General features: G+C 40.0%; 1 protein-coding gene across 1 annotated transcript in view; it reads right to left on the bottom strand.

Moving 5' to 3' along the window:
* OCA2 (OCA2 melanosomal transmembrane protein) overlaps nucleotides 1–17,700 on the bottom strand; it is a 424,742-nt gene extending 407,042 nt beyond the window's left edge. The window contains exon 1 of the mRNA XM_040336315.1: nucleotides 17,535–17,700. The gene's annotated coding sequence lies outside the window, so the exon portion shown is untranslated. The remainder of the gene's footprint in view (nucleotides 1–17,534) is intronic.
* Between the last annotated feature and the right edge of the window lie 3,426 nt (nucleotides 17,701–21,126).

Raw genomic sequence — 21,126 nt, 5'->3', positions numbered from 1 at the left:
GGGACAGTGAAATCTAGACTGGGGCATTCCTAAGTACATATAAATAACACGGGAAGTAACTTCATTTTCATTAAGTTTATCCGTCCAATGAGAGATAGGGGTAAGTATTTCCAAGCATCAAACCTAGATTTGAAGGATATTCAAATTTTTATTTAGAATCTGCTATGCTATTGAACGTCTATTTTTTATTTAGTTACCCACTTGAGAAGCAGCGATTCATCTTGCTCCAACTAATTTGGGGGCACGAGAAGACCGAGCACTCATCTAAGGTTTTCAACATAGATTTCAAAGAAAGGTTTGGGATAGAAGCATGTTCTTTAATTTGGGGGATGGTACAAGAGATATTTCTCCTAAGCGAGAAGGGGCAGATACAATATTCCCAGTTTTAATGGCAGCCTAAGGAAATTTGTATAAGAGGGCGATCTGTTTTAGAAAGGAGATACCATTTTCTACAGAACCCCAAGCATGTAATGCTAGTTTATTCAATCAAATGCTTTTTCTTTATCGAGCACCACTATCACCCTGATACTCAAATTCGCAAGAGAAGCCTGAATGTTAGTAAAAAGCCTTCTTTTGTTAATATCAGTGGCTTTCTGGGAGATAAAATCCAAATGATTAAAGTCCACCAAATCTCCAACAAACCAGTACAAAAGAATTGCCAGAACTTTGGCGAGTATCTTCAGATCCATATTTAGCAATGAGATTGGCTGGTATAAGCCACAACACAAGTCTTTCTCTGACTTCTGTATAAGAACTACATGGTATATGGAATCATGGAGGGTCTCTGTTCTTGAAATTGTGCATATAGATCACAAAGAGTTAGGGCAAGCTCAACAGCATACAACTTATACCACATAGAGGGTATGCCATTGTGAATAACGCAATTTATTTGAAAAGTATGGGCACAGTTCCATAACTAATAATTTAATAAAGTAATGTTTTACCTTGTTTATTTCTTTCTGTAAGCAACATAAATGCTTGCATGAGTCATGTTTAAAAATTGCATTAATTTAAGATATCTTGCTATGAGCTTGTTATTTTCATTGTAAATTGTTCTCATGGTGTCCAAAGGCATACAGTTTAATTACCTGTAATTATGACAAAATATAAAATTTAAAGCTGGATTTTTTTTTAATCAAAAGTGGATATGAATCTAATAAAATGTTAACTCTGTGTGCTGCAAACCTAGGACTAATTGATTTATTTTGCAGCTTGCATTCTTTTTCTTAAAGTGGACTATTCTTAATGCGAAAAAAACAAAACACTTTTATCATAAAAAGCAGTAACTGAGCGGACCATGCCTATGCTTAGAGGTGCAATCTGGGAGAATGATAAAGGGGGCACATCCTTTGGGCCAACTTTCTTGGGATGGCGGCCACCCAGCCCTGTTTTGATGTGTTTCACTCATTTGTAAGGCATTACTAGGTGAAATGGTTTGGTTTGGGACACTAAGTGTAATTTGGAAGGGATCTGGAATCATCCAATGGAAATTACTGGAAGGCTCTGGAGTTCCCATGGGACTTTATAAGAGGGCTTCAGAAGCTTGTACTTCCTCTGCAGTGTCCAGGAATACAGAAGAAAAAGCAAGCCTGGTTTCTACCTGGTGCTAGATGAAGACGAAAGCCAGCATGGCAGGGTTGAATTAGCAGGGGAGGATAGGCAGCGGCAGAATGAACTGGTGGGGCTACAGCTTTCCCCTCAGCACAGAACAAGAAGCAGCAAGGCACCTGAGCGGCCCAGGGCGACGGCGGTGAGAGGGGATGAGGAGAGCCGGGTGCTGGCGGGAGGCGTCGGAGAGTAGGTCATGGAGGCGGAGCCCAGGGACAGAAGAGGCATCCATCTTTTAAGTCACCTGCGGGAAGAAGGGGCGGTAGGCGTTCCAGACAGCGGGTGGAGCGGCTGGAGAGCATGTGCCGCCCACCCCTGGGCAAAAAAGCATTGTTTCCTTGGAACTGTCAGCGCCACGTGGTGACCTGCTCGCAGGTGCACTATACAATAGTCTGTAGCAGGCCCCTACTGCATCATCGGTGGCACCTTTGCCAGCTGTCCAGGGTGAGTCTGCTTTACACAATGCTTTACCTGATATATTGGTATACCTGTCATCTATCACTAGTACTATCTCTCTGCTGCTGATATTTCTATCTCTGTGATGTTTCCTGCTTCTTCATCTGTGTCCTCCTCTGGGATTTCTGTTTCTTCCCATGTGATTGCTAATCCTGTGTCACCAAGTCGTTAGCAGTGCATATGGGAGAGGGTCATATGTCCATCCCTGCCTTTGAGACAGCTAGAATATCAGTACCAAAATCTTGTATGAAGGAGGGGATGCCTTGCGAAGTCTCTTATTTAGGTTACAATCAGCCTATGTCAGTTAAGGAGAACATTTGAATGGGGGAATTCGTTGATGTTTTGTCCCTCCTGCCTGCGACTAAAGAGTTTATTCTGCAACCTGACAAAGGGGAGGATACGCTGGAGGGGGGTAGGCCTATATCACACTCTTTTAATAATTGTTTGTAGGCATTTTGTGTATTTGCTGGTGTGTTCGTGGAAAAGCATCCTATTTTGAGCATATAGATCACGTGTTGGAGCCCTGCAAAAGCTTTGGTGGTCTGGGCTGGTTTTGATTATGACAAGTCTTTCCGCCAAAAGCTGGTGGTGCACTCGGCACTGAGGTGGGGGATGAAGGCCTTTGGCTTAACTTGATCCTCCTGCAAAGACCAACAACTGTTAGACAGAACACTGTCAACCCTGTCAGTTCAGCTTCCCGTAGGGGTTGTTGTTTTGCCTTTAATGAGAACCAATGCTGTTTCAATACTTCATGTATGTATAGGCACAAATGTTCGTTCTGTGCAGGGCCTCATCCTGTGGGAAAATGTTTCAAAAGGAGTACGAGCTCAGGGTCCCAGCCTCAGAGGGATATTTTTCCCCAAAGCCTGCAAGCCTGTGAGGCTGAAAAACATGTGCCCCTGGCAGGACCTGTACCCAAACAGGGAGAAGGCGGATTTGTTAATTGAAGGATTTTCGGTTGGTTTTCCTCTCCCTTCTTCTTTGGGTAAAGGGTGCACTATTGTGGACAATTTAAAATCTGTAAACCGTTTTCCGCAGGTAGTACAGTAAAAGGTCTTTAAGGAGATAGCGGAGGGTCGCATGGCAGGTCCTTTTCAGTCCCCTCCATTTGAGGATTTCTGCATTTCTCTGCTGGGGGTGGTTTCCAAAAGAAAACCGTATACCCTTTGTTTGATTCAACATCTCTCTTTTCCTAAGAGGAATCGTTGAATGACGAAATTGATGAGGCATTGTGTTCGGTTGCTTATGCAACTTTTGAGGAGGCGTCTGATGCTGCTGTGAAGGGTATGCCGGCTGCGGCCATAATGGGTATAGGTAGGTTGAAGTCCAAGTGTTGTAGAAAGTATATCAGACCTAACCTTGCTACTTTGATGTCCTAGGTATTCAACATTGCGTATGGATTCTGGGCCACTCGTATATTTATTGGGCACGGAAGCGTGCGGTTCAATGCGGGTACTCCGTGAACTTGTCTTTACTCCCTGAATCCTTTGCTCTGTACTGGAAGGGTGTGAGAGGTCTGAAGTGGTATCCACTATATTTTCATTTGTCCCAATTGTACCAGATTTGTACCACCCTCCATACTGATAGTTCATCTGGGAGGTATTGATATGGGTAGCATGCGTACTTTGGATTTGTTGTCTATGATCAAGAGGAATCTTTATCGTTTTCATTTAACCTCCCGGGTACAGCCATTATTTTCTCTGAGATAGTTCCCCGCTTGGCTTGGCTGTCTTCCCCTATGCACAAAGTGATGGAGAAAGGAAGGAAGAGGGGTCAATAAGGCGGTTGCAAAGTACCTCCCCTTGTTAGAGATTTATGGATTTTGAGGGAGGGTTCCCGGGTCTATATAGGCAAGACGTGGTCCACCTTTCGGATGCTGGTGCTGCTATCAATCTGGGGCTGCAATACAGCATTGAGATGGCCACGTCTGTGGGGCAGGCTGGGTTTGTTACTCAAGTCCAGCTGGTGGGCATGTTTTCTTGGTATATGTAAATATATGTTTAAGCTGCTCAAATTCTAATAACACGCCGAGTAACGCCGAGTAACGCCGAGTTCGTAAGCTCTTCTATATAACCCTGGGTCTGCTCTGCCTCCCGGCCGTATACAGATAATGACTCGGTAGATGGCGGTACAGACAAGAGAAGGGAGACTCATAGCACAATTCCATAAAAATAACACATTTAATGATGTAAATGGTACAAATAAACTCACATGTGCATATATTCTGTGGTATGAAGCATCCACGAGCGCCGAGCTTGTCTCCTGTCATCAGACTGTGAGTGTGCCCAGTGCTCCAATCCCGACACGTATCATCACATGACGTGACTTCATATATTCCAGAAGAGTGTTGAGAACTAGCTGTCGGCAACTTGTGACCCAGGCTAGCAACTGGTGAATTGTTACAGTATCTCTGCAGGTGTTGCAGTCACATTCATAATACTCGTTGACTTCTGAAGGCATGCTTCCTCTACAAAGTATTTTTACCACTACTTTCTTGTATGAAGTGTATTTATCACAATACCAACTAACTTAATTATAATTAAAGATGCATACAGATTGAGTATTTTTCCATTTACAATTCTGCCATAGTTACATGGTTAGTCTGGTTGAAAAATACACAAATCCATCTACAGTAATTTAACCAATAAAAGGGGAAAAAAATCCCCCCCCCCAAAAAAAATTATACAATCTTATATACACAATCCTATACCCACAGCCGATTTAGACTAAGGCAAAAAAAAAAAAACAGCAAAGCATGAACCGATTTGCTCCAGCAGGGGAAATAAATTCCTTCCTGATCCCCCGAGAGGCAATCGGATATTCTCTGGATCAGTTTTACCTATAAATAGTAGTATCCAGTTATATTATGTACATTTAGGAAAGAATCTAGTGGAACCAATTGCCTTCAGAAGTCGCCTAATTGGTAAATGGAGTCCACCTGTGTGTAATTTAATCTCAGTATAAAAACAGCTGTTCTGTAAATCCCTCAGAGGTTTGATAGAGAACCTTAGTGAACAAACAGTATCATGAAGGCCAAGGAACAAACCAGACAAGTCAAGGATAATAGTTGTGGAGAAGTTTGAAGCAGGGCTAGGTTATAAAAAAATATCCCAAGCTTTGGACATCTCACAGAGCACTGTTCAATCCATCTTCTGAAAAAATGGAAAGAGTATGGCACAACTGCAAACCTACCAAGACATGACCACCCACCTCAACTGACAAGGAGATCATTAACCACTTAAGCCCCGGACCATTTTGTTTCTAAATGCCCAGGCCAGGTTTTGCGATTCGGCACTGCGTCGCTTTAACAGACAATTGCGCGGTCGTGCGACATGGCTCCCAAACAAAATTGGCGCCCTTTTTTCCCCACAAATAGAGCTTTCTTTTGGTGGTATTTGATCACCTCTGCGTTTTTTATTTTTTGCGCTATAAACAAAAATAGAGCGACAATTTTGAAAAAAAATCAATATTTTTTACTTTTTGCTATAATAAATATCCCCCAAAAACATATATAACATTTTTTTTTCCTCAGTTTAGGCCGATACGTATTCTTCTACCTATTTTTGGTAAAAAAAATCGCAATAAGCGTTTATCGATTGTTTGCGCAAAATTTATAGCGTTTACAATATAGGGGATAGTTTTATTGCATTTTTATTAATTTTTTTTTTTTAACTACTAGTGGCGGCGATCAGCGATTTTTTTCGTGACTGCGACATTATGGCAGACACTTCGGACAATTTTGACACATTTTTGGGACCATTGTCATTTTCACAGCAAAAAATGCATTGTTTATTGTGAAAATGACAGTTGCAGTTTGGGAGTTAACCACAGGGGGCGCTGTAGGAGTTAGTGTTTACCTAGTGTGTGTTTACAACTGTAGGGGGGTGTGGCTGTAGGACTGACGTCATCGATCGAGTCTCGAGTCTCGAGTCTCCCGATCGATGCAGCTGCCACAGTGAAGCACGGGGAAGCCGTGTTTACACACGGCTCTCCCCGTTCTTCAGCTCCAGGGAGCGATCGCGAGGGGGCGGCTAGAAACGAATAGCCGCGCCCTCTTCCCGGATCGCTCCCCGTGGGTTACCGACCGCTGCGTGTACCGGGGGGGTCCCGATCGGACCCCCGACCCGCGGAAAGGCGGGGATGTACCTGTACGCTCATATGCCTGTACGTGCCATTCTGTGGACGTACATGTACATGCGGCGGTCGGCAACCGGTTAATCAGAGAAGCAGCCAAGAGGTCCATTGTAACTCTGGAAGATGCTGCAGAGATTCACAGCTCAGGTGGGAGAATCTGTCCACAGCACAACTATTAGTCATGTACTCCACAAATCTGACCTTTATGGAAAAGTGGCAAGAAGAAAGCCATTGTTGAAAGATTTTTTTTTGAGGATGACAGATCCCCAAAGTTACCTTCTATAGAGCCCCCGGGGTTTAAGGAAATATATACTTTATTGAAACAATGTTACAAAAATGTCATTAAGATAACAATGACACACTACCACCTGTGCAAAGGATAAAAAAGACAATGTTTTCAATAAGGGGACGTAGAGCTGCTAGCAGCACATCACAATCATGCATATCATTCACACACACACCTGTCAGGACCTGGGCTTGAACCTGGGACCTCTTCTGTGTCTGCCATTGACTCTTCCCTCTGAGCTATCTTGATTGCTGTTGAACCTTGAACCCCTTGATCCTACCATGAACTTCCTATAAAAGCCTTGTCTCAGAACTTCCCCTTTGCCAGGTTATTGTGCCTTCCCTTCCAGTGCCTTGCTGTTGTCTTTTCTGCTGCCATCTGTACCTGCAACCACCCGTGTTTTAACCCTCAGCCTGTTCCTGGACTACTCTACTGCCTGATCCCAATCTGCAACCACTCATGTTTGACCCTCAGCCTGTTCTTTGACTACTCTACTGCTTGATCCCAGCCTGCAGACACTTGTGATTGATCCCTTGGCTTGTTTACTGACTACGCTGCTGTTTCATCCTTGTCTGTTTATCCGCTATTGGACCCCGACTTGCTCACACCCTGGCGGGGCAAACTTGAGGACTCCAGAAAGCTGGCCTTGGAAGAGTTGCAAGAAGAAAGCCATTGTTGAGAGAAAGCCAGAAGAAGTCACATTTGCAGTTTGCGAGAAGCCATGTGGGGGACACAGCAGGGAAAGGTGGTTCTATAAAGTATTGACTTCAGGGTGGCTGAATACAAATGCACACCACACTTTTCACATATTTATTTGTAAAAAAAATTGAAAACTATTTATAATTTTCCTTCTACTTCACAATTATTTGCCATTTTGTTTTGGTCTATGACACAAAATCCCAATAAAATACATTTACGTTTTTGGTTGTAACATGTCAAAATGTGGAAAATTTCAAAGGGTATAAATACTTTTTCAAGGCACTGTGTGTGTGTGTGTGTGTGTATATAATCTGAAAATTAATCATTCCCGATGTACCGATCTCATTTACAAATATACTGAAGTTGAAATAATTTTTTTACAACTGGTGTGGTGGTGATCAGGAACACTGATGATAGTATGTTAAAAAAAAAATGAATAAGATTTTTTAATATTTTTTTTTCAATTTTTTTTATTACATTTAAAACAATTTTTTAACACACTGTGACCAGAGCAATACAGTGTTACCATAACAATAAATGATCAGTATTTTAATTGTTTACACAATATGATTGCTTATACCAGTGAATTTCACTGGTATAAGCAATGATTTTTACTGAATGAAATTGATACATTCAGTGTGTATTGTTGTGATTAGCTATGATTGACCACAGCTACACACATGGTACAGATGGGCTGGAATTGGCCCTGTCTGTAACATGTGATCACAGTGACCAATCACAGCTTGCAACACAACTGTACACAATGAATGGCATGAATCAAAGCCATTCATTGTTTACAATTGTCATGTGATCTGCTGTGATTGGTTACAGCGATCACATATTACTGGCAGCGGGCTAGTACACTGATCAGTCATCGGCTGTGTCCGGTGGACTCAGTCGATGACCGATTGTGCCACATCACAGCTTGTTCCAGGAGGACATCCTATGACATCTACCCGAAATGAGGAAGGTCCCACCCAGCCATCATTTGACAATAGGCTGGGTGAGAAGTGGTTAAGTAAATCAGAGACAGTATGGAGTACAGTATGTTCACTTTGTAAGGGAACTTTTACTTAGTGAATGAGGTGACGCTGAGCTGACTCCAATCATGTGCAAATATAATCCTGTCATTTGATTTTTTTTTTTTTCTTTCATGTGATTGGGTATTCTTTGTAAAGTGAACATGCTCTACTCCTGAAGTAAACCAATCACAATGGGGAGATTAGCAAAAGGAAAGGCATACATTTTGTTAGTGCAAATATCAGCACATTTTCCACATGCCAAGTCAACAATATCATTACATAAGTTAGCACCAGCTATGCCAAATCATTTGAAAAGTGATGTGTGACAGTTTCTATTTGTGTCTAATAGCATGTGCCAAAATAATCAAGCACTTGTTCCAACGTTCTAAATTGTACACCATTATCACAGAGGTATAAATACTGTAGTGAGGAGGGGCGGACAGCAAGGAGCAGCACTGCAGAAGGGAGAGGAGAGGTGGATGTGTATGGACAGAAGGCACCCCTATCATGCAGCAAATTATTGTCTGGCATCACTTTCATGTATTGTATTTGTCACAAAAAAAATTAATAAAGTATCCATATAGAAATTGGAAAACATTTCTCTGCGTGCCATTCTTTGATAATTCTCCCGAACATGTCTTAAAGTTGTGTCAGCATCTTCACATTTTAATCATTTATACTGTAATTTTTTAATAATGAAAAAATACCCGCGAGAATAATGTTTTTTTATTTGTTTGACTGCAGTCATCATTCTTGAATGTTTTTATTTCAAGTAACAGTTTTTTTGCAATACTAAATCATAACTAAACCCAAAAACAAAAATGTAATATAGAATAGCTTACCAATCATTGGATATATGACTGTATCCATTTTCTTTTTTCAAGCTGTTATTCCTTTATTTTCATAAGCCAGTTATAAACCTCCTGTCCTAAGGTGGCTACAATCAGTCCTCCATTGTATTTATGGAGGAGCAATTTAACCACCCTTGGAAAGCAGCATTGTCCAATCAGTGGAGAAGGTAATGTTAGATGGACTAGTATAACGTAGATTTACTTTCAATAGATTTTTATTTTTCATAACAGAAGATAAACAAAACAGAATATCGGCACAACAAAAGGCAAGACATTCAACATCATAAACGGTTGAATGTCACACATGATCAGTTTTTCTGACTGGAAAACTGTGGGTTTTTTTTCAGTAGGAAAAAGGCTGAAATTTGTCTTGCATACCCACAGTCACACTAATCTTGTTTGAAATTCTGAATGTCAAGAACGTGGTGACGTACAACACTTACGGCGAGCCAAGATCAATGAAGTTCAATAGGCAGTTTGGCTCTTCTGCTTGATTCTGAGAACGCGCGTTTCTTTTTTGCGTCGTAATTGCATACAGATGACCGCGATTCCCAATAGGAATTTTTCCTGTCACGAAAATTTAGATCCTACTCTCAATTTTTTCTTGGCAGGAATTCTCACAGAAAAAGTGTGATGGACCATACACATGGTCGGAATTCCTGACAAAAAGCTCACATCACACTTTTCTTGTCGGGAAAACCGATCGTGTGTACGAGGCATTAAACAAGGTATTAGCAACAAGGCCCCATCTGTTTTTTCAGGGCGCCACAGTCGGCTTAACCACATAAGGACCGCCGCACGACTATATACGTCGACAGAATGGCATGGCTGGGCACGTGGACATATATATACGTCCTCTTTAAGAGCCCAGCCGCGGGTCGTGAGCGTGCCGCCAGCGGCGCCCTCGCGACACAGTCCGAAGCTCCATGACCGCACACCCGATCATAGCGGGGGTACCGCGAACGGGTCACAGGAGCTGAAGCACGGGGAGAGGTGAGTGTAAACAAACCTTCCCCATTCTTCTCTGTGGCAGTGTCAGTGATCGTCTGTTCCCTGATATAGGGAACGACGATCACTGACATCACACGTCAAGCCCTGCCCCCCTACTGTAAGAAACACAAATGAGGTCCCACTTAACCCCTACAGCGCCCCCTAGTGGTTAACCCCTTCACTGCCATTGTCATTTTCACAGTAATCGGTGCATTTTTATAGCACTTTTCGCTTTGAAAATTACAATGGTCCCAAAAATTTGTCAAAAGTGTCCGATGTGTCCGCCATAATGTCGCAGTCATAAAAAAAATTGCTGATCGCCGCCATTAGTAGTCAAAAAAAATTATTAATAAAAATGTCATAAAACTATCCCCTATTTTGTAAACGCTATAAATTTTGCGCAAACCAATCGATAAAGCTTTCTGATGACGCAAGAACCTTTGCGAAACACGTAGAGGCTGCTGAAACCCACCAAACACCACACTGTTTGTAGGAAAGGCCTGGGGGGAAGGCGATAGAGGAACGCATTTTTTCTTGAATTTTGCATACACGGCTGGAGAAGCTTGGTGCCGGCATAGAGGCACACAAAATGTGAGTGCAATAGTCTTTGTATTTTTAAATCAATAAATTCTTTTACCTACTACACTATGAAAGCCATGTATTTCTTATGAGCATTTATAGAGAAAAAGAGGCCATAATAACTTATTCAAGAAAAGCGACAGTTTTGGTGGCGCAAATAGGATTGGTTATCCTGGGAATGAACCAGAGGCATTAATTGAGCAGGATCTGGTGAGTGGCCATTTCTGAAGGTGATGGTATTATCACGAAGGTGGTGAAAGCACGCTGTATTTGAATACTCCATAGGAGGAACACTAATCGCTTTGGAGCACTTGGTTATCTACTGGGACTTTGTATAACGAGTAATAAATACAGGGAAGGGGACCCATATAGGAACCCCCCTTTTTTGTGTTTTATTTTAGTGGCTGGCACAAAGTTTGAGCACATTTGGCTTTGAGATATAAAATTTTTTGTGAATCCGTAACAGGTTTGTGTATATCTTTGTGGATTTGTAAAAACACTATTTTAAATTGTATAAGCACATGCATGTTTTACTTTTAGGGAAAATACCCACACAGGGCACTTGGTAAACAAAAAGTACACAAGGGTTTGTCATTCAATATATATATTTTTTGTCATTTGTTAAATGTTTTTTGCATTATATATAGTTTCACGGTTTCACACATAGGTGTATACCCTTGTGGATGCACAGGGTGACATCCATAGGTGATAAATAGTTTTGTATGTTGCATAAGACCAGGCTGATCTAGGATCACACAGACAGGTCACCTGCTAGGGTAGCGCAATCCTTATATTATATCATTTATATCCTGGGCAAGTCACCATAGAGTGACTTGCACCTTTTGATTGCAGCAAACCATATAATACAGCACGAACTTGGCAATAAAAATATTCATATTTTCTCCAATTTGCACCAGTAACACCCGTTCCATTTATGGGAACAATTGGCCGGGGGGGGGGGGGGTCGTACCCAACCCAGGCAACCCTAATAGAATCATCCTGTGCCCCGGCCAGGCCAAGTGATGTTGATATTTTTTTTTTTGTTTAGAGACAGAAAAAAAAATTCAAATGCCTGTAAAACAGGTGCTTTTGAATTCAAGTGTGCATGAGGCCTAATACGTAGATATGTATTTTGTAGATATTGTATATTTATGTATTTTTAGATGCCATACATGGATTTATCCACGTGGCACCCTAGAAAAGCAGCAATTAGTAACCACATCTGTGTGTGTTTGAATTTATCATCAAGCCAGATTAATTGTTGCTGCCTCTAAAACAGTTGTCATCCCTGTATTCTGTAAGTTTTCATTAGAAAAATATTAAAAGGCATCTAACTTTTACAGTAAAAGTCTCAGCTCTTCAGAACTTCCACATTCCACACACCTTTTTCCTGTTTCTTATAATTGACTTTACTATATCACACAAACGAGACTGTTTAACTCCACTATGTCACTTTAACTCCAATGCAGACATTTATTTAGGACATTGTTAATCCATCATGTGATTTAAAAGAATGAATTCAAACATGGCTATACCTTGGAATTGAAAAAAATGGCACATGGGATTAGGAAGTAAGATAGAGATGTCTGAAAAAAGTACATTTTGACCATGAGTTGAAGAAATTAGAGATTTGCATTTTCAGGTAAAGTTGCTGAAATAGGCCTGATTTTTGAAGACTGCATGCTAACCAGTCCCTCAATTTATTGCAATATAGCAGTTATTTTTATTTACTAAAGTCAAACACATAGGGGCAGATCCACAGAGATCTGCACCCGCGCAGCGTATCAGAGATACGCTATGCCGCCGTACCTTACCTGACTTTAGTTAGAATCCTTAAAGATTTTGCGCCGTAAGTTACGGTGGCGTAGTCTATCTCTGGTGGCGTAACGGCACGTAATACAAATCGGCGATTAGGGGGCGTGTTTCATTTAAATGAAGCGCGTCCCCGCGCCGAATAAACTGCGCATGCGCCGTCCCTAAATTTCCCGCTGTGCATTGCGCTAAATGACATAGCAAGGACGTCATTTTTTTTAACATAGACGTGAATTACGTCCATCCCGATTCACGGATGACTTACGCAAAAAAAAAAAATCAAATGAAATGCGGGAACGACCGCCATACTTAACATGGTAAGTCTAACTATACGCCGCAAAACACCAGCTTTAACTATACACCAGAAAAAGCCAACTAGAGACGACGTAAGAGAATGCGACGGCCACGCGTACGTTCGTGGATCGTTGGAAATAGCTAATTTGCATACTCGACGCGGAAAACGACGAGAACTCCACCCAGCGTATTGCATCTAAGATCCGAAGGCGTACAAAGCAATACGCCTGTCGGATCTAACCCAGATGCCATTGTATCTTGGTTTGAGGATTCAAACCAAAGATACGATTTTGGAAATTTGAAAGTACGCCGGCGTATCAGTAGATACGTCGGCATACTCGCTCTGTGGATCTGCCCCAATGTGAACACATATGCTAATCATATGCATGTGTATGTATACTGAATTCAGGATTAAATGCATACATATTCACAAAGACTGAGGACATATCTCCATGCTTGGAATAGTCTTTGTGAAATGTGAGTGTTATGTGGTCAGAAAGTAGTAGATTCTATTTATACCTAATACTTTAGTTTTTAATTAAATATAGTGTAAAGCACTAAAATGATTTAATAAATAGAGCATCCATTAGCAATGGGCATTCTTTAATATGAGCAATCATAAATATATACAAAGTTCACAGCCAGCTAAACTGTTGCAAAAAACAACTTGCTAAATTTGCACACAAAAAGCCAGGGTGTGTGTAGTCAACGTTGTTCTGCATTTTGCATGCTCATGTGCTGAAGACTTTCCTTCCAGCCTGCACTGGGGCTATTTATTTGTATACAAGTGTACTTTCATTATGCACAAGGGGTGGTAAATGGCTGCAAATCTGTACAAATTTATTTTTGCTCCACCAAAATCATTATAGATGGCAGCAGACATTCAAATCTTTTAACATTATTTTGGGGTATTTTTTTGTTTGCAACGGTTCACTTCTCTATTATTATGTCTGGTCATTAAACAATGAATTTAATATTAAAGAAAGGCAATTGGCAAAGTTATGTTGGATTTGTTCACAAAATTAAATTTATGCTATACTGCACAGTTTTTTTTCTGTTTGAACACAGTTTTAGAAAGGCTTTGTGCAGAAAATTATACACAGTGAAATATTGCTCACTTTGTTATTTTTTTTTAATTGATCAGCTGTAGAAAGCTTGATTTCAGAAAACAGTGCAGTGGTCCTGGCTCTGTTTTCCCATGCAATATACATGGCAAAGAGCATTACAATAGTTCACCATCCCTATCTGCATTAATTTGACTCCAGTAATTCAGAAACTATGCGCCATACTCTCCACATTCAGTGAAGTTAATGAGGAAACTGTCATACAAGAATTATAGTGGTTGGGCACATTTAAAGATGACTTACATTTTTCAAGTGAATATTTAAAAATTCTACACTGCCTAATTATCTGTCATTGCCAGGGTGCATTATTTAGATCTCCTAGTGGTAGCAATTTACTTGGCTTTCCCTGGTGGTAGCCTTGGTGGGACTGAGTTGCTAAGCTACTCCTGGCCACCTGCAAAAACCCATTTAGTGGGTTCCAAGGCCAGTTGTATTTGTATGAAGCAGTCCAAAAACAAATAAATTGTCCAGCGCTGGTAAACTTAGCAACCTATAAGTTCCCAGAATCACAAAGCATTAATAGCCCTGGAGCTGTTCATCAGCTCTGGTACAGCTATATACGGGGGGAGGGGCACAAGACATGTAATATTGTAAAAAATTAGGGAAAGTAACATGAGTGGAAATAGTTTCCAATAAATTAAACATGTGTCTTTATTATGGAAAAAGGATTGATTGACTGATGTTTTTCTGCCTCTTATGCAGCGTACACACGATCGGTCCATCTGATGAGAACGGTCTGATGGACCGTTTTCATCGGTTAAGTTTCTATTAAATTAAACACGTGTTTTTATTATGGAAAAAGGATTGATTGACTGATGTTTTTCTGCCTCTTATGCAGCGTACACACGATCGGTCCATCTGATGAGAACGGTCTGATGGACCGTTTTCATCGGTTAACCGATGAAGCTGACTGATGGTCAGTCGTGCCTACACACCATCGGTTACATGTCAGAACGCGGTGACGTAAAACACGACGTGCTGAAAAAACAAAGTTCAATGCTTCCAAGATTGCTTCGACTTGATTCTGAGCATGCGTGGATTTTTAACCAATGGTTGTGCCTACTAACGATCGTTTTTTTTCTATCGGTTAGGTATCCATCGGTTAAATTTAAAACAAGATTGCTTTTTTTTAACCTATGGATAAATAACCGATGGGGCCCACACACAATCGGTTTGGTCCGATGAAAACGGTCCATCAGACCGTTCTCATCGGTTTGACCGATCGTGTGTATGCAGCATTAGAGCTGCATTACTGACTTTTGTCTTCAAAATATTGAGCATAATGAGTACCTTGACTCCCACTCTCTTCCCTATTAATATGTCATATTGAAGCACAATGCGGTTGATTTACTACAACTGGAAAATTCTAAATCTGGTGCAGTTGTGCATGGCATCCAATAGGCTTCTAACTTCAGATTTTTCAGTTAAGCTTTGACAATAAAACCTGGAAGCTGATTGGTCTCTATGCAGAGCTGCACCAGATTTTGCACTCTCCCATTTTAGTTAATCGATCCCAACGAGCACTAATCTTTAGTCATACAATTTAAAGATGTCACCTTTTTAAATGTAATCTCTTTATGGCCCTCAGGTGGTGGAAACCGCAGTTTTTCACTACTCTTTTTGTTTGCCATCAGCTCCACTCCGTACTCTTTATTTCTAACTTTTATATCTGGCTAAGACCCTCTTCAAATAACAGTCATAAGTAAAAAGCTAAACTCTCCTGTGACTGTCTGTATCACTGCAGCTGCAACAGTTGTCAAAATGTTTTAGTTAATTTAAGCCATCTCTTCCTAACCAATATTCCAAAACTAAACCCGGCTGAGTAGTTGATAGACTGTGATCAAACTGGGCTTACAACTAGGTTGCCAAGTAAGCATACCTACAAGTCTCTGCCACAGCACAACAACAGTAACTAAGCTCTGAAATGGAGCACCGCTGTATTATCAATATAAAAGTGAGCATATCTGATCAAATAAGTCATATAAACAAATATATACATTATTAAATGTAGAAGTAAATAATGACAATGTGGATTGTCCTAGACATCTCTACTAATCAGTAATAAGGGGTTAGCTGGAAAGGTTTGTCCTTTTTTTTCCCCCAGTGAAAATATTTTCAAAGACATTCATTTTTTTAGTTTACTGTATTCGGATGAGAAGAAAGTAGTTTAGTTGCCATGAGCTGCTACACTTTGCTTTACCATATTAAATATGCTTGTATGTTTACAGTGCAATGCCAGGAACCCACAGCAACCAAGCAAACAATTGAATGTAATCAGATCAGGCAAATATAACTTTTAATCAGTTGCTATGGTTACTATGCATTGCAAGGTCTTAACTGGCACTTTTGTCATGCCAATTTATATTTTGGACTTTTTGGAATTTCGTTCTTTCAAAAATGTAATAAAGGAAGTTTAAATATAAAAAAATAAATAAATCATTCCATACTTGTAATGATACCATGGTACCACTATTCCCCCAAAAATATTTAAGTAGTCTTTGTGGAACAGGTGTTGTCTTTTTCATGTTTCTCCACTCCCTTTTTGGGACCTCTCAATTATTAACATCTAAAGTACTCTTGTGTTCAGGATGACAATATTAATGTACATTAGCCATGTCCTTGTACCACAAAATATATCTTAACATATGTAATCTTGAGGTAGAAATACATGCACAGATGATTGTAAATATGGAACCACAGACAAACTTTTGTAAAGTCAATTTATATTACAAATTTTATAAAGAAGAGGATTAAATATAAATACACCTGCTTAACCAACTTTGATATAATATTTAGAGCACTAGTTTTTATCGAATGATCTGTAAATTGAAATGTATTTTGGTACAACTCAATAAATTGCCATGTAACTCCCTTTTAATGACAGTAATACTCAAATTATTAATGTCAGAAAGAATTAGGTATAAACGCATACAGCACGTTTAAGCAGCTTGTACAGTACAACAGCCATACTGTAACTCTCCCAAAGTATAACAATAGCCACCTTTCATAAGGGCAAATTACTTCAATGAATTACCCTCTACAATCTCCAATTTTTCTGTACTGCTCTATTATTTTACAGCTATATTTTTCATTTCTTTTTGCATTAATCAACAGAATACACCGACAGATACAGTTACATAACACGTTAACTATGCAACATTCATCCGTACTGGTAAAATACAGATGTATATAGAAAATATGGCAATGAACAGTGCAAATGTTAACAATTCATTTTTATGGCACATTGGTTTAGTGAAATGTAGCATATCCGTAGAATACAACAGTAGTAATAAATCTTCATACATTAACCAATACGCAAGGGTCACATGTGTAAAACATCAATTGTCATGCATTCAAATTGTACAATTTTTTAACATTGCAATGTCGAACCCATTGCAACTATTCAGAGATCATCATTCATTGTTTTGACTATGCAAAAAGGTTCTTTGACTTTTCATCCCATCTTTGGTCCTCGTCTTAAAAATATATCTAATAGTCTCCAAAGAAATAGAAAAAGTACCAATGCTTATGTTTTACTTTTTTTTCTATTTGCCCACAGAATACCTTCACTAAAACTTATGATGACCAAAATTTAGAGAACAGTGAATTAAACCAATGAAAAATAATAGGGATAGTAGAAAATATTCCTGTAGTATAGATTGTAATACATCTCTCTTACTTGTTCTGTCTTTAGGTCCCAGGATATAAACAGAGGTATTCCAATAGGGGTAGAGGAGCTCTGAAGCTGACAGGACTGGAGGGAGGAAAGAAAGAAAAGAAATAGGTTTTAAAGAAAAAACATTCCAAGTGCCTCTCAGTTACGAGAGCAGAAGACTTGGTTGTGTTTTCTGAATGGAGCTTTGATTTTGAAAAGTGAATAGGTCACTGAATAATCAGCCCTGTGCAACAAATATCCCTGAAGCTAGAAAGAGTGACCATCACATTCTACGTACTTTCAGAGCTGCACAGAAAACTTGGAATTCCTAGGTTTGTAAGCATGTGATCCAATTCCCAAGCCTGTGTGATAGACAGTGTGCCCTGCTGGCAGGCAGAGAAGGCAATCATGAAGTTGCTGCTGGGGTGAGAAAAGTACACCTCTGAAATGTAAACAGTGAGTAGACCCTTAGACCTTTACAGTATTAACAAACTGTAATATTTATACAAGCTGTGTTACAAGTATACAGGTTCTTCAGAAACATTTTAGGGGACCTTGTACACATCAGTTAATAAGAGTTCCAAAAAGTAAATATTCTGACTATCTAAAGCCATTTCTGATGTCTACTTGATTTCAGAAAACTGAAGCAAAAGTGGATTATTTTCCTGCAGAAAGCAGTCTGGTTTCCTCTTATTTATTTATTTGCATCTTATCTGAAAAAGGCAGCAGCCACATGAGCATAAAAAATAATACACATTTTGGCCCTACAAATTACTATGTTTTAAACATTTAGGGCTGTTTTCCCATGATGTGTCAGGCTGCACTGGGCTACCCTGCCCAACGCAGTTCAAATACATAAATAAGACATAAGACTTTGCCCTCACTGTCATCACACATCACACCACCAATCTGCAGCATGCAGTACTTTTTTCAACGCAATGCAATCCACTGAACCAAATTAAATGTCCCTTTCAGGAAAAAAAAGTTACAATGTGATGCACTGTTTACATTCTGACCCATCCATGTTATTATCTGCTTTCCTGTTTACCCTTTTAAGCTGGTATCTGACTACACTTGTTCGCTGCCTGCCCTGACCTTTTGCCTGTCTCTGTATCCAATATTGCCCGTTGACTGTGTATCCCACTATGGGGGTTATTTACTAAAGCTGGAGAGTGCAAAATTTGGTGCAAATGGTGCATAGAAACTAATCAGCTTTCAGGTTTTATTGTCAAAGCTTAATTGAGCAAGCTGAAATTAAAAGCTGATTGGCTACCATGCACAGCTACACCAGATTCTGAGTGCACCAGCTTAGTAATTCTCCCTCTATGGTTTTATTCCTGATCAGCTGCCATCCGTGCAGGTGGTTCTACACCCACCCGTAAAGTCCATCACTCCTTGTTGGGTGGTCCGGTGAAGATCTGGTGTGTGCTTACTGTGGACTCTTTAGGAGCTCACACACTCTCCAATGTGCAGATAAGGCAGTGGGTCTACTATCCTTTTTTCTGTGGCAATCTGTTTCTCTCTGTGCTTCAGAAACCATATTTTACCCTTTATAGATATTCCTCTACAAGGGGGTATTCCTTATAGCCAATGTAATCACTTCTGCTGGTCGATTGTTACATTTATTTAATTATTTATTTATTTATTTATTTATTTATTTATTTATTTAATTGTATATTTTCGCACAAGGCAATAGGCAGTTTCATTGTACTCTATCTCTTCCACGTTGCTGCTTTCTCGTAGTTGATGAGCTCATTGTTTCGGTCTGAACACACCACCCCCCCCACCCCCATGTTCAGGATATGTGGCCTGGTATGGTTCAAGAGGGTAAAGTTACATGCTCACCCCTTTCCTGGCCAGACAGGTTGCATGCTTGGATTAAATGTCTGGTATGATTTTCTTTGGAGAAACTCACCCTTTTTTTATTTTTGCATGCACACACTTAAAAATGTTGCCAGACTCAAAGGGTCTGGTATGCATTTTGATGGAGGGACTCCACAGAAATGTTTTTCATTCTTGTTGCAGGATGTCCTACGGCAAAAGTCACATTTGCAAAGAAAAAAAATTACAGTTTAAATTGACCCAAATAAAACGTCATTGTCAGCTTCTTTAAAAGGAAAAAAAAAGATCCTTCCAAAGGTCCTCCAACATACATAACAGGTCCCTATGAATCTTTGGGGGACTTTTGGAGTCTGTGTGCCTTTTATTCTGGAAGCTGAATAACCAGTAGAAGGGACGGACTGCACCTAAATGAGGAGGGTGCAGATCAGCTGGGAATAAGGATGGCCAAAAAGTTAGAGGGGTTTTTAAACTAGATGACGGGGGGGGAGGGTCCAGAGATAGAGATAGTCAGTGTGGAACATATTCAAGAGGGTAGTATTAGGGGCATTAGAGGTAGGGTAACCAAAGCACATAAACCCAAGGTAAGCAGGTCCTAGTTGCAATCTCGGAATACCCAAGAGGATAGTATGTGACCGGTCAAAATATATTAATGCAGTGAAGTGTTTGTTCACCAATGCCAGAAGTCTGCCAAGCAAAACAGGTGAGTTGGAAGCTCTGGTGCATGAGGAGAGTTATGATGTAATCGTTATTGCTGAAACTTGGCTTCAATCCTCACATGACTGGGCTATTAATATTCCTGGCTATGCTCTCTTTCGGAAAGACAGGGTAAAAAGGAAAGGTGGCAGGGTCTGTCTCTATGTGAGAAGTGACCTCAAAGCAAGCGTGAAAGAGGACCTGGTTGATGGAGAGTGTGATGAAGCTGAAGCATTATGGGTGGAACTGCATACAGATGTGCGTAGTTCAAAGTTAATCATTGGAGTTTGTTATAGACCACCCAATGTTAACGAGGAGGTGGAGACTCGGCTCCTTGCACAGATGGAAAGGGCTGCAAGGGCTGGGATGGTGATAATAATGGGGGATTTTAATTACCCAGAAATTGACTTGAGTAATGGCACTGCTGGGACAGCTAAAGGGCAACAATTTAAAAACCTATTGCAGGACAATTTTATGGTCCAGTTTATTGAGGCCACAACTAGGAATGATGCTCTGTTGGACCTGGTAATCTCAAACCATGCAGAGCTTATTACTAATGTTCAGATAAAAGGACACCTGGGTAGCAGTGACCATAACATGATTTCATTTGATGTTAGCTGTAAGCAAGAAATACATACAGAAAAGATAAAAACACTTAATTTCAAGAGAGCAAATTTTCTAAGGATGAGGGCTGCTCTCCAGGACTTGGACTGGGAGGGAATATTGGCATTGATGAACACAGAACAGAAATGGGAATTATTCAAAAAGACCGTTTATGAACTCCCTACAAAGTATGTTCCCATGGGCAATAAGTTTAAAAGGCTAAAGATAAAACCTACTGTATGTGGCTCACGGTCAAAGTTAAAAAAAGCTATAAACAATAAGAGAATAGCTGTTAAAAAAATATAAAAATGAAGGAACACTAGTGTTGTTTAAATGTTACAAAGAATATAACAGGATATGTAAAAAGGAAATCAAGGATGCAAAAATTTAAAAATGAACGACAGATTGCAAAAGATAGTAGGATAAACCCCCAAAAAATCTTCAAATATATTAATAGTAAAAAGATCAAGTCTGAGTA

The sequence above is a fragment of the Rana temporaria genome, chromosome 2 (genome assembly GCF_905171775.1).
Source record: "Rana temporaria chromosome 2, aRanTem1.1, whole genome shotgun sequence".
Taxonomy (NCBI): domain Eukaryota; kingdom Metazoa; phylum Chordata; class Amphibia; order Anura; family Ranidae; genus Rana; species Rana temporaria.
The sequence above is the reverse complement of the archived record's forward strand: the minus strand, read 5'-3'. Positions and strand labels throughout refer to the sequence as shown.